We start from the raw sequence: 12,406 nt of genomic DNA, 5'->3' as shown, positions 1-12,406 counted from the left end.
AAACTGCAGGAGCAGAGGTCAAATTACATTGAGCTGAAAAGTAAGTGGGAAGGTGAGGAAGTGAAGACTATACTTTCAAGAAGTTTGGCTCTTTAGGAGAAGAGAGAGAAAGTGATAGCTGGAAGGAGAGATGGGTTTTTATTCATATGGGAGAAATGCTGTCGGTATAGATCCAGCAAAGAGGAAGATTAGAGGGAAGAGGAAATAACAGAGAGTGGTGCCCCCAGGTAAAGTATAATGTTGGGGATCCAAAGCATTGGTGGCAAAATTCACTTTGAGCGATATCTGCCTTGTGCCAGAAAGGAAGCATGTAAGACTAGTACATTGGTAGATTTGGTAGCAGGAAGTTGAGAAAATTCATGTTTGGTGGATTCTATTGTTTCTGTGTAGTAGGACCATGGTATTAGCCAGGGAGAGAGAGGTTGGAGATGGAGTGCAAGATTTGAGACAAGCAGAAGATTGAAATAGCTGCCATGGAGAATGGAAGCAGGTTGACTGAGCTAGCCTACAGATTTCTGGGCAGTTATGAGCACTGTTGAGGTTCAGTTCAGATCAGTTCATTCCCTCAGTCATGTCCAACTCTTTGCAACCCCATGGACTGCAGCATGACAGGCCTCCCTGTCCATCGCCAGCTCCCAGAGTTTACTCAAACTCATGTCCACTGAGTCGGTGATACCATCCAGCCATCTCATCCTCTGTCGTCCCCTTCTCCTGCCTTCAATCTTTCCCAGTATCAGGGTCTTTTCCAAAGAGTCAGTTCTTCACATGAGGTGGCCAAAGTATTGGAGTTACAGCTTCAGCATCAGTCCTTCTGTTGAGGTTGGAGACCATTAATTTATTGCAGCTGCAGTCTGCGTGGTTGTGTGCTATATATTTTTCCCCCAACAATATTTGGCCATCTGCTGGTGGGTGCAGAAAGGTGAATTGAGTTGATCTCAGTTTGAATTTTATCAGGTGGGTAAAATGGAATGACAAAGGACGAAGTTGAGAATCCTGGCAAAAGAGTGATTGAGATGGTGGACCATAGACCCTAAACTGCATGCTGCTGCTGCTAAGTCACTTCATTCGTGTCTGACTCTGTGCAGCCCCACAGATGGCAGCCCACCAGGCTCCCCCGCCCCTGGGATTCTCCAGGCAAGAACACTGGAGTGGGTTGCCATTTCCTTCTCCAATGCATGAAAGTGAAAAGTGAAAGGGAAGTCGCTCAGTTGTGTCTGACTCTTAGCGACCCCATGGACTACAGCCTACCAGGCTCCTCCATCCATGGGATTTTTCAGGCAAGAGTACTGGAGTGGGGTGCCATCGCCTTCTCCACCTAAACTGCATAGGAGAGTGTAAAAAGTGTTATGGGCTGGAGGTCCCAGGGAAGTCAGAGAACCCAGATCTTGGAAACAGTTGAATGAGAGAATTATGATCACAAAGTGGAGTAGTGAAGTTTGAGTAGTTTCAGGTGATGACAAGGTCCGGGGTGTGGCCACAGTAGTGGGGTGCCAAACTGGAGTACAGAAGGCAGCCAGGATGTTGATGTGGCCATTGAAATCCCCCAGGTGGTGGCAAAACTGGAAGCTGGGAAAGGGAGGAGGATGGTTGTGAGCCAGGCACCAAGGTCCTTGATGAATACAGCAGGTTGTTCTGTAGTCTGTAGATGACAGCAGGAGGAGGGGCAAAGGTCAATACAGCTGAATAGCATGACGCTAAAGTAGCAAGTGTTTTCACAAAAAACAGGTAGAGGAGGAACTGAGGTGGGCTTTGGTAGGGAGACCCTAGCCCCTGTCCCAGCTCTGAGATCCCTGGGATGTAAGAGTGTAAGCAGCCTTCTCCAGGGTTAGCTATGCAGAAATGGTGCCCTGAGGAAGACCCAGCTTTCGGGGGCTAAGGGGCTAAGGGTGGGGGAGACTTTGCTGATCAGGAACGAAAGCTTTTGAGGGCAGAGTAAGAAGGTTGGAAGGGAAGGAAAGACAAGAAATCAGGTCCAGGAGGATGAAGCGTAGAGCAGAACTTGGGCAAGAGATTCTGGTGGACCTAGATAATTTACATTTTGTGGGGAGAGCATGAGGGCAGGCCTGTAGAGTGGAGCCAGAGGCAGAATTGAGTCCGGGATGAGGGAAAGGGGGTCTGTGGGTAGAGAATGAAGATAAGTCCGGGCAGCTGGTAAAGGCAGAGGGTTGTGCAGGAGAGCAATAGGGAAAATGGTCTGTGGAGAGAGGATGGAGGGAATGGCAGCTGACAGTGGGGAAGAGATGGGGGCGTATGGAGTCTGTGGGGAGCTGGTGGGCAGCAGAAGGGGTGTGTGAAGAGAGTATGAGTAGGGAGCAGAAGGAAGAACGTCTATGAGGAGAAAGTGACAAATCGTCGTGCATTCGGCCCTAAGGGAGAGGTGAAGGCCAGGACACCCTGGGCATGGAGTTTGGAAGGAGAATGTTTCTCTCTCTCCCTCTACCTCCGTCTTCTCCCTCCACCTCTCCCTCTCTCTCTCTGAATGAGGAGCTGAGAGTGAGGAGTAGGACTGGGAGAGGCGTCTGTCCATTCTGCAGGTGGAACCAGCAGGAACAGGAGAGAACGGCTGCCTTGTCTCCTAGGCCTTGTGAGGACAGGGAGCCAGGCTGGCAGCCCATGTCCTGGAGGCTTCTTGCTTTTCGAAATATGTCTTTTGATTTAGGAGGACAAAAAGAAGCCCTTGGAGAAATTTTATTTAGAAACAAGACCTAGTGACCTTCTGATATTTAATACCTCTTCTCTCTTGTTGTTAAGGACCTTTGGCTTAGTACAAGAGCTGGGGGTTTTGAGGTTTCTATGATTTTCGTTTCCCGGCATGAAGAAGAACCATTTGGCTGCTATAGAAATGATTTATGGGTGAGTCTAGATTTATTAATCACCTCTGAAGATGGAGAGGAAATTAAAAACAAAGAGACCACTCTGGGCTGAAGACAAAGTAGGTTTGTCGTCCTTGCAGAAGACCTTGCCAAGGTTAGAAGGCCACAGACAAACCAATTTGGATGGGGGCTCCTAATCCAGATTTTAATTTCATGTGCTCTGATTTTTTCAGACCATTTTCTCTCCAAGGTAAAATAATGACCATTTTAATTGGCTGCCACTTACAGAGAGATTCCAATAAGCATGATGGCACACGTGTATTTTTCTCTGGCATTCTGGGTATTCTCTGGTTCTCATGATCAAGCTGGTGAAACTGACTTTTACTGCAAGCTGCATGCCATGATCAGTTGACTATAAATTAAATCCTCTTCTCCAAAAGCCATTTTCCATTAGCGCTAATTTGTTTGCTTCTCATTTCTACTGATCATTAGAGTCTCTGGTTGTGAGCACCAAATTGGAAATGATTTCTTTGACATTTCAAAAAATTTTCTCCTCTTCTTGAATGCCATTTGGCTGCAGCTAAAGAACATTATGGTTTGCAGAGGAACAGTTCACTCCAATTACAATTTAACTGACCATTCATGGCACTGAATCCCTGTCCTTAGTGTCCAAAGATGACACCGCTGCTGACATTGCTATCTCCTGTCATAGCTGTAAAATGCCTCATAGACTTTGCACCGGCCTTCTTGGATGGGAATCTGCCACTCTGCACATGGCAGCTTTGAGAAGTTGGTAATTTTATGGACCTACATATCATGAACATTCAGACATAACCATCTAAATGGGAGCTGGCTGATTTCTTCACTCATTCATCCAGCGAGCATTTATTAAACATCTACTTTGTGCCAGGCCAGGCCCTGGGGACAAAGAGACAGGGAGGACCAATCGCTGCCCTTGAGGAACTCACACTCTAGTGGGAGTGATGGTGAAGTTTTATAGCATAGCAGAGGAGTGGCATACGTAGAACCACATGCTGAAGAACCCCTAGCTGTCTTGGGAAATTGTGTCAGGGCAGAAAGGAGCCTGGCTATTCCCTGATGGCAGAGCAGGGTTGAGATACAAGAGGGCCCTGGAAGGGCCTGGGGAGTTGAGAAGTCGGTGCTGGTTGCACTGTGGAAGTGATTGTTCGTGAGGCTAGGCTGGGGTCAAGTTTTGAAGAACATTTTATGCCACATTGAGTATAAACTTCATCCTGTAGGCCAGAGGGAGAAATCTGAAGATAAACACGGGAGGAAGTATAGAAGTTTGAAAGAAAGTCTTTGTTTCTGTTCTGTGTTGGGGTTGGCAAAGATTGGAATAAGTATAAGAGAAATCAGAGGAGGTGGAGAGCCTGAAGATAGAGGAGCAGAACCTAGCACAGGCAGTGAAGCTGGGTGCCCGTGCGGTGAGGTTAAGTGTAGAGGGAGAGGGAACTCCCTGGTGGCCTAGTGATTAGGAGTCCAGGCTTTCACTGCCATGGCCTGGGTTCAGTCCATGGTCCAGGAACTGAAATCCCACAAGCCATGTGGCACAGCCCCCCCCCCAAAAAAAAAAATGGAGGGAGAGGAGGGAGTTGCTCCTGATGGGCTGTGTTTTCTCTGTGAAGCAGGAAGCAAGGTTATCTGGGCATCTTTCCTGACCCCTCCAGCTTTCATACTCCAGGCAGTCACCAGGTCCTGCTGCTCCAACCTGTATGACATTTCTACTTCTCTCCAGCCCTAGGGTCATCAGCATCTTTTGCCAAGATTATGGAAACAGCGTCCTAACTGCTGCCCCACCTTTAGTCTTGCCCCCTCCTGATCACCTTTCCGCACTGCAGTCACGATGATATTTGTCACTCTTGACTTCTTCTTCTTGTTGTTGTTTAGTTGCTACATCATGTCCAACTCTTTTGCAACCCCATGGACTGTAGCCCACCCAGCTCCTCTGTCCATGAAATTTCCCAGGTAACAATACTTTAGTGGGTTGCCATACCCTCCTCCAGGGGATCTTCCCAACCCTGGGATTGAACCCATGTATCCTGCATCTACAGTCCATGGGGTCACAAAGAGTCGGACATGACTGAGTCACTTCACTTCACTTCACTTCACATCCTGCATTGACAGGCAGATTCTTTACCGCTGAGCCATCAGGGAAGCCCACCACTCTGGACTTAAAGCCCTTCAATACCCTCCTGTTTCCCAAGGGTTTCCTATATGCTAGGCAATTTGTTGACCCTTATGAGAGTCAACTCTTATTATCCTCTCTTCTCAGGTAAGAGAAGGGAAGCCTGGAGAAGTTAAGTAATCTGCATAAGATAACACAGGCAGGAGGTAGAAGGTCATCCAACTCCTGTGTCTGTGTTCATAGCCACTACACTGCCCTGCCTCCCACTCACAATTCTTTAAATATGCCTTAAACTTGCACACCTCTGAGCCTCTACATGTTTTATTCCTTCTGTCTGGAATACAATTTCCTCACCTCTTCACCTGGCCAGCTGCAGAAGCCTTTCAGCCTGGTTGGCATCTCCTCTGGAAATCTTCCATAACAGCTGGGTTAGGTGTCCCTTGCTCACATTCCTGCAGTATCCTGTTGCTTGCCCCATTCTAGCGCTGACTACACTTACTGGACTTAAAATTGCTTATTTACAGGACTCTATGCCACATGTAACCTTACCCACTTAGGGCAGGAACTGTGTCTTTCTCAGTTATCTCTAGAGGGATGGGGCTTGTGGGATGAGATACACTTGTCTCCCACTATTTGTTGAATTTCACATTGAATGGAGTTGCTGACAGTGAGGTTGGCAGTGGGCCAGAAGGATTCCTAGTCACACCTGAGACAATTTACTGAGGATTTACTGAAAGATAGGGCAGAGAGAGGCAGCAGCCTGGGATGCGGGCTGTCCAGGAGAAGATGTCGGGGTGGAGAGGCATGAGGAAAGAAAGCCTTCTGAGCAGGAAAGGTGGCCAGTGATGTTAGCTGTTGCCCGAACAGGACAGGTGAGCAAAGGACTAAGGTTGACCTGCTGCTGCTGCTGCTAATTCACTTCAGTCGTGCCCGACCCTGTGCGACCCCATAGATGGCAGCCCACCAGGCTCCCTCGTCCCTGGGGTTCTCCAGGCAAGAACACTGGAGTGGGTTGCCATTTCCTTCTCTAACGCATGAAAGTGAAAAGTGAAAGTGAAGTCGCTCAGTCGTGTCCAACTCTTCGCGACCCCATGGACTGTAGCCTACCAGGCTCCTCCGTCCATGGGATTCTCCAGGCGAGAGTACTGGGGTGGGATGCCATCGCTTCTCCAAGATTGACCTGCACCTCTTCACTGACCTGCACAGTTAGGAGGTTATCAGACATGGCTGAAGTAATGCAAGTTGTAGGAGTAGGGGTGGCAGAGAAACAGAACTGTGGTGAGTTGAGGAGAAAATGGTCTGTGGAGGAACAGAGAGTGTGTAGAAGCTTTGCTGTGAAGTGAGAAAACCAGAAAGGTGACTGGAGGGGGATAGGAGGTAGAGATAAGTGACTTTTGTTTTCTTTTTTTTTTTTTTTTGCTTATTTTTATTTTAGGCTTGGTAAGAATTAAGTAAGTTCACAGAAAAATGCCTAATTAAAGAGACCAGTTGAGGACCCAGGGGAATAGGAAGTAATGGATGGAGTGAGGGCCCAAAGGAGACTGGTTTGGTAGGTGCAGAGCTCTGGTAAAGGGGTAAAGAAGGAAAAGAGAAGCATGGATATTGATTCCATAACACGAGAAGAATGAAGAGACTGTGAGGACATTCTTGCCTAATGGCCTATAACTTTTTGCTGAGCCCACAAGTAGATCTCCTGAGAACAGAGGGGAGAGGTCGAAGAGTAAGGAGCTTGGAGTTGTAGATTTCCCAGGCCATTCACAAAATTTAGGCTGTGGACCGTGAGTATGAATGCCAAATTGGATGGAGGTCACCGGAGTCCAGATCACGTGCCTTTCCTGTGAGCCCCAACATATCACGGGTTTAACCTCATCAGAGGACTTTGTACTTTTCAGTAAAATCACCTGGTTGCCTTTCTCTCCGCCTCATCAGTCAGCAAGCACCTTGAGAGCAAAGAATATATTTGTTATGTTAACCGCTACCAGTCCTTGTGCACCCAGGACATCTGTTTGATTAATTACTGTGTGGAGTTTAGGAAAGTAAAGTGCTCGTTATGAACACACTGTGTTGAATGGCAATTTAAATAACACTTGTTGAATATCGTAATGTGCCAGGGATGACGCTGGCCAAAATCATGAAAATGGAACAGGTTGATGTTGGAATTGCCTGGCAGCTTGTGGGCAAACAGGAGGGCTTAGTGCAGGAGGGAGTGGCCAGGGAATCAGCACTGGGTCAAGGCAGAGGGGGAAAGACAGGAGGCCTGACCTCAGAGGAAAGGAAGTGACTGAGAAACAATATGAAGACCTTAGAGAATAGTGTGTAAAGTGGGGGGAAGCTAGCAGTCTCCTCTTAATTCCCACTGGAAGCATAATGTAGGGGATGGACTGGTGCTGGGGACAGAGTCAGATTTCAGTTGTGGAAAGATGTACATGGAAGGCGTTCTTTGGCCTGAGATGTTTGAAACTTTATCTTGAGGGTAATGGGAAACAACTGAAGAGTTTTAATCAAATCTGCCTGATTTGCATTTTTTTAAAAGAATCTCACATCACTACACGGAGAATATAGCCAATATTTTGTAATAACTGTAAATGGAGTGTAACCTTTAAAACTGTATAAAAAAATGAAGCACATTTTATTGTAATGATTAAAAAAAAAAAAAAAAGACTTTCACATCGCTGTGGAGATTAGGATGGGGTAAACCTGAAGATCAGTTAGGAGGCTGAAGCAGGGATCCCCGTGAGGGATGGGGGTAAACTACAACAGTAGCAATGGAGATGGAGATAGACAATCTGAGCGAGGATTCGATGGTCTAATTGGCAGGAGTCTGGCAACAGTTCTGATGAGGAGGGCAAGAGAGAGGAACACAGCAAAGATTTCCCTTGAGCGACTAGAGAGTGATAACAGGCACTGAAATAGGACCAACACAGGCACAGGGGCAGGTGGGAGGCCTTGATGATGGGACTTCTTGAAGGGTGTATGAAGCCTACCAAGGAAGATGTCTGTGGTTTTTCCAGTAGTCATGCATGGATGTGAGAGTTGGGACTATAAAGAAAGTTTAGCGGCGAAGAACTGATGCTTTTGAACTGTGGTCTTAGAAAAGACTCTTGAGAGTCCCTTGGACTACAAGGAGATCTAACCAGTCCATCCTAAAGGAAATCAATCTTGAATATTCATTGGAAGGACTGGTGCTAAAGCTGAAACTCCAGTACTTTGGCCACCTGATGCAAAGAACTGACTCTTTGGAAAAGACCCTGATGCTAGGAAAGATTGAAGGCAGGAGGAGAAGGAGACGACAGAGGATGAGATGGTTGGACGGTATCACCGACTCAATGGACATGAGTTTCAGTAAACTCCAGGAGTTGGTGATGGACAAGGAAGCCTGTCATGCTGCAGTCCATGGGGTCACAAAGAGCTGGACATGACTGAGCGACTGAACTGATGGATTTGGGAGTCATAAAACCTACAGATGTAATAGGAACTCGAAATTGGTACATTTCTCCCCCATACCCACTGTTTTCTTTAATTCTTTTAAAATTTGTACTTACTGTTTTTTTCAATCATCATCAAATCTCTTTTTTTTTTTTTTTTTTGTGGCAACACCAAGTGGCTTGCAGGCTCTTAGTTCCTCCACCTGGGATTGAAACCCAGGTCCCAGCAATAAAAGCACCAAGTCCTCATCACTGGACCATCAAGGAATTCCCATCAAATCTTATTTTGAAGAAAAGTTGAGACAAAAATAAATAAGTGGCTGGAGTCTCTTAATTGAACATGATTACCCCCCTTTACTTCCCCCTACCTCTCAAAACTTCATGGATTTAACACTAAAGAAATATTAAAAGAAACACAAAAGCTCAGAAAAGGAGACAGTAGCAGATGAAAGTCAACAGATACTTGGAAGGCAGAAGGCAGGTGGCGAAGCGTTACCTGGATAGAAACTTTGTAAGAAATTACAGGCTAAGTGCCAACCAGGGGAGATTACCAACACGAAGCAAATCAATTCCCCCAGTTTAACCTCAGAGAGGCTTAATGCCTGGGAAGCATGAGTTACCCCAGAAGGTCAGCTTGGAGGCACAGAGTTAAACCCAGGCAATTGGCTGGAGTCCGTGTGCAGAGCCCTTTGTTGCGGCCCCAGAGCTCTGCTCTCAAAAGCCAAAGAATTCTATGGACTTTCTTGGTGGTCCAGTGGCTAAGGATCCACCTGCCAATGCAGGAGATCCCTGACCCAGGAAGATCCCACATGCCTCAGAGCAACTAAGCCCATGAGCCACAACTATCGAGCCCGTGTTCTGGAGCCTATGCACCGCAACTACTGAAGCCCGAGGGGCCTAGAGCCTGTGGTTTGCAACAAGAGAAGCCGCCACAGCGAGAAGCCCTCGAACCACAGGAGTAGCCCCCCGCCCCCCGCAACACGAGAGCAGCAATAAACACCCAGCACAGCCAAAACAAAGCCAAGCAACTCTATAAACTGCCTTGCTGCATATGGAGGAACTCTGGAGGCTTCCATACTCAGGGATCTCAAGCAGGGTTTGAAGGGCAGGGAAGAGGTACAGGATGGAAAACTGCAGGGTGGAGGGAAGATCTATCTACTTCATAGTGACAGCCCCAGGCCCTCCCCCACGCTTCCCCCCAGGACGCCAACTGCCAGGCCCTTAGCACCCCTACCCTCTCATCCTCCCTGTGAAAGTAGAAAATTCTTCTCCAGAGGCCCTGAAAACCCCAGGTGGGGATAGGAAAAAAAGGAAAAACCTCCACTGACATTTAAGGGTTTCTCAATGACAAATCTAGTTGTTGCCTGATAAAGAAATTTTTGAGATTTTTCGATGGTGATCCAGTGACTGGGACCCAATGCAGGGGGCCCAGATTTGATCCCTGGTCAGGGAACTAGATCCCATATGCCGCAACTAAGAGTTCACCTGCTGCACTTAAAGATCCTATGTGCCACAACTAAGACCCCGTGCAGTCAAATAAATAGTTTTTAAATCAACTTCCTAAAAAAATTTTTTTTTCAAAATTGAAGGAAACAACACCTATTGAAAAGAGCCCACCAAAGTCTCAGTATAATAAATGAAAAAGACCTGCACCAAGGCATATCGTCATACAATTTCAGAAACGGTTTTCAAAGCATCAGGAGTGGAAAAACAAGCCACAGACAAAGGCACAGGAATCAGAATGACGTCAGATTTCTCGGCAGCAAGCCTAGGGAGGCTCAGTCTAAGGAAGCTTGTTGCTAACCTGGAATCCACACCCAACCAATCTGACATGAGGTGAGAATACTTTCAGACTTTCAAGGACACAGAAAAAATTTCCTTACTAAGAAGCTACTGGAGAATGTGCTTCAACAAAATGAGAGAGTAAACCAAAGAAGATGAGGTGGACCCAGAAAATAGGGCGATGGACAGAGAAGACTAGAAAAAGGAAATCCCAGGACAACATTTGTGTACCAGGCTTAGCAAACAGTCAGTCCAAACTGGAACAGAAAGACAAGAAGTTCATGAGAGAGAGGTCTTCAGGGGAAAGATGGGACTGATCAGTTAGAGGTTGAGCATTTAGGAAGATTGTTGCTATGTGTTTGAACTATTTGGAAGAAAACAACTCTAGTACTTAGAAAATTAAACAGTTGAAAAAATAATTACTAACTCCAGATAAAACCAACTTTGAGAAGGAAAACATAATAGTTTACAGCTTGAGTGAACAGTGTTTATTTACATGATCAGTAATGTAAACACTAAATATAGATTCACTATAAATTGTGGAAAACTATATGGTGAGAATGAGGGGAGGACAATAGGGCTTAGAGTGGAGTAAGAGAGCTAATTCCTCAGAATTAGAAATAAATAGTGCCTAAAATTGATGAATCAGGTAGTAGTAATTATTAGTTTGTGAGGGCTGCCCTGTTACAGAGTAATGCAGACCAGGTGGCTTAAACAATAGAAATTTATTCTCACTGTTCTGCACCTCAGATAAAGGTGTCCAAGATCAAGGTGTCAGAGGATTGGCTTCTCCTGAGGCCTCTCTCCTTGGCCTGATGGCCACCTTCAGGCATCTTAGATGGTCTTCCCTCTTCACGTGTCGGTGTCCTAAGCTCCATTTATAAGGATACCAGTTATGTTGGATCAGAGCCCACCCCAATGACTTCATTAACTCAGTTACCTCCTTAAAGACCCTCTCTCTAAGGACTTCCCTGTGGCTAATCCCAGTGATTGAGACTCCACACTTCGACTGCAGGAGACATGGGTTCAATCCTTGGTCCGGGAAGTAAGATCCCGCACGCCACATGGTGCCACCAAAAAAAATAAAGAAAAAATTAAAAAGCAAACAACAACAACAAAAAATGCAACTCTGATTTGGAAATAAGTAAATAAATAAAAATAAAGACCCTGTCTCTAAATAGAGTCACATTCTGAGGTACTGGGAACTAGGGCTTCAACATATGAATCTGTTGAATTCAGCCTGTAGCAAGTAGTATAAACTCATTATTTGGACATATAGAGGTGGCACCAGAAGAAATAACCAGAAGAGTTGAAAGTGGTTGCCTCTAGAGTGAGACTGAGGATGGCAAAGGGGGAGGCAAGTGTTATCACCGTTTTACTTTTTATTAGATATCAGGTGGGCAGCCAGGCCTTGAGCCCAGTCTGGCTCTAAACCCAGTGTTCTTCCCATCTACCATAAGGTTAGGAGCTCCTCCAGGCCACGGCCGTGCCTCATGCCTCTCCTCGCCGCCCTCAGCACCTTGCACAGCCCTTGACTACATGGGTGTGACTTACAACTCTATCACTATAACTGTTAAAGCCACTGGTGACCTAAACAGAAAGGAAATCTTAAAAAAGAGTATATATGTATATGTATAACTAATTCACTGCACTGTACAGCAGAAATTAACACAGCATTGTAAAGCAACTATCCTCCAATAAAAATTTTTTTTTTAATTTAAAAAGCTGCCATTTGTCAAGTTCTTTTCCTGTTTAAAAAAAAAGAAGAAGTAGAAACTGGACACAGCACTGTGAGCTGGGTGCCCTGGAGCAGACTTAGCTATGGAAGGTAAACCATTGGTGATATCCAAACAGAAGACTCCAGTGGTGTTGGGAGTCCCCACCCAGGTGGTTTGCACAGCCTTCAGCAGTCGCATCCTGGTGATGGTGACCCAGTTGGGGAAGATGGGTACTCTGATCTCCCTGGAACCCAGCAGTGTGACCAGTGACATCAGCAAGCCTGTGCTGACCACTAAAGTCCTCCTCGGGAAGGATGAGCATCTCATCCATGTCTTCACAAAGAGCCTGGTGGCATTTGTGTCTCACGAAGCTGGAAAACAGTGCCATTCTCCTCGCCCTGGCCATGAAGGACAAGAGCATGGAGGTGATGAAGACCCTGAAGAAGGTGATCCTGACATGCCAGGTGTGGTGACCTTGGAGTGGCGCCCCCTGCTGTCCAGGAGGGCCATGAGGCAACTCAG

The 12,406-nt window shown here is 46.4% G+C and overlaps 1 pseudogene; it reads left to right on the top strand.

Moving 5' to 3' along the window:
• The first annotated feature begins 11,987 nt into the window (after positions 1-11,987).
• Positions 11,988-12,357, top strand: LOC138074482 (proteasome assembly chaperone 3 pseudogene; annotated as a pseudogene).
• Positions 12,358-12,406: the final 49 nt, after the last annotated feature.

This window comes from Capricornis sumatraensis, chromosome 2, assembly GCF_032405125.1.
Source record: "Capricornis sumatraensis isolate serow.1 chromosome 2, serow.2, whole genome shotgun sequence".
Classification (NCBI taxonomy): Eukaryota; Metazoa; Chordata; class Mammalia; order Artiodactyla; family Bovidae; genus Capricornis; species Capricornis sumatraensis.
This window is presented reverse-complemented; position numbering and strand designations above follow the sequence as displayed.